Consider the following 2,419-nt stretch of genomic DNA (forward strand, 5'->3'; position numbering starts at 1 on the left):
AATATAGACGTTTTTGAGTGCACATGCATTCCTGCTGCAAATGCCTCTGGAAGTTTCATGCCGTTCCTATGCAATGTGGCCACACAAAAATGACCCGTTTTCCCATTCCGAGGCATTTCTGTGCGACCCTAACAGCCCCGTGAGCCACAAGAGAGACATCCCCGCCAACTTCTAGCGTTTGACGGGGTCTATGCGTGAAAAATATTAAAATTTTTGAGTGCACGTGCCTTTCTGCTGCAAATGCCTCTGGAAGTTTCATGGCGTTCCTATGCAATGTGGCAACACGAAAATGACCCCTTTTCCCATTCCGAGGGAGTTCTGTGCCACCCTAACAGCCCCGTGAGCCACAAGAGACACATCCCCGCCAATTTCTAGCGTTTCACGGGGTCTATCCGTGAAACATATAGAAGTTTTTGAGTGCACATGCATTCCTGCTGCAAATGCCTCTGGAAGTTTCATGCGGTTCGTACGCAATGTGGCAACACGAAAATGACCCGTTTTCCCATTCCCAGGGATTTCTGTGCGACCCGAACAGCCCCGTGAGCCACAAGAGACACATCCCCGCCAATTTCTAGCGTTTCACGGGGTCTATCCGTGAAAAATATCAATTTTTTTTTGACTGCACATGCATTTCTGCTGCAAATGCCTCTGGAAGTTGCATGCGGTTCGCATGCAATGTGGCGACACGAAAATGACCCGTTTTCCCATTCCGAGGGATTTCTGTGCCACCCTAACAGCCCCGTGAGCCACAAGAGAGACATCCCCGCCAATTTCTAGCGTATCACGGGGTCTATCCGTGAGAAATATTCACTTTTTTGAGTGCACATGCATTCCTGCTGCAAATGCCTCTGGAAGTTTCATGCGGTTCGTATGCAATGTGGCGACACGAAAATGACCCGTTTTCCCATTCCGAGGGATTTCTGTGCCACCCTAACAGCCCCGTGAGCCACAAGAGAGACATCCCCGCCCACTTCTAGCGTTTCACGGGGTCTCTCCGTGAAAAATATCACATTTTTTGAGTGCACATGCATTCCTGCTGCAAATGCCTCTGGAAGTTTCATGCGGTTCGCATGCAATGTGGCGACACGAAAATGACCCGTTTTTTCCCATTCCGAGGGATTTCTGTGCCACCCTAACAGCCCCGTGAGCCACAAGAGACACATCCCCGCCAATTTCTAGCGTTTCACGGGGTCTATCCGTGAAAAATATTCAATTTTTTGACTGCACATGCATTTCTGCTGCAAATGCCTCTGGAAGTTTCATGCGGTTCGCATGCAATGTGGCGACACGAAAATGACCCGTTTTCCCATTCCGAGGGATTTCTGTGCCACCCTAACAGCCCCGTGAGCCACAAGAGAGACATCGCCGCCAATTTCTAGCGTTTCACGGGGTCTATCCGTGAAAAATATTCACTTTTTTGACTGCACATGCATTCCTGCTGCAAATGCCTCTGGAAGTTTCATGCCGTTCGCATGCAATGTGGCAACACGAAAATGACCCGTTTTCCCATTCCGAGGGATTTCTGTGCCACCCTAACAGCCCCGTGAGCCACAAGAGACACATCCCCGCCAATTTCTAGCGTTTCACGGGGTCTATCCGTAAAAATGTAGCACGCACCAAAACGAGAAAAGATTTCCATCGCACCTGCACTATTGTATGGACAATGGTAACCTCATGTGAGGACGAAGTGGTGTGCCGGCGGCAGGTTGTTTCCCACGATTTCCGTGAATGAGCGAGCATCTCGAGCTGTGTTACTCCGCCCGAGGAGCCTCTTCTCCTCCAGAGTGCGTTGGGAAGGCTGTCCCTTGGGTTGTAGCTGCAGGGTTTGCTTGCGCTGTTTCGGTATTGTGCCCTAGGAAGGGCTGCCAACTGCGCGTGAGAGTTAGGGTTGGTTTCAATTGCTTTTGCCGGTCCACAGAGTAGCGAGCATTGAAAGGCCGCTCTAGAGGTGTGCAGGCATGTGTGGTCCCCGCCCCTGCTCCTCCCCACCCCGACGTTGGGTGTGCGTGGTGCTTTACCGCTGCCTCAAATTGGCTGGCCTTGTGTGAAGCCCTGTGTTTTGTGAGCCTTCAGCGCCGTCGTCAGGTGTCCCCCGGAGTATACAGGACAAATTAAGGCCCTCCTTGTGGGGGTGTTTGTGTTCTGTGAAGTCCGTGCCCAAAGGGTGTGTGTTTTACATGGTCTGCGTGGGGGTCCTGTCCGTCCGATTTTGGACGCGTGTGGGGACTCTCCTCTGCCTTGGGTGCATTCTTGCCTCAGGAGAGCGACTCCTGCCTGCCCTTGGGGAGGCTAGGGGCCCGCAAACGCTGCGTGTGAGCCGGGCGAGCCTTTGGGCTGGGCGCCTGGTCACCGTGGTGTGCTTTTGGCGAGTTGAAAGCCGCCAGCTACCTGGTTGATCCTGCCAGTAGCATATGCTTGT

The sequence above is a fragment of the Petromyzon marinus genome, unplaced genomic scaffold (assembly GCF_048934315.1).
Source record: "Petromyzon marinus isolate PM22_M1 ecotype Great Lakes invasive population unplaced genomic scaffold, UKy_Petmar_22M1.pri1.0 PM_G_Scaffold_350, whole genome shotgun sequence".
Taxonomy (NCBI): Eukaryota; Metazoa; Chordata; class Hyperoartia; order Petromyzontiformes; family Petromyzontidae; genus Petromyzon; species Petromyzon marinus.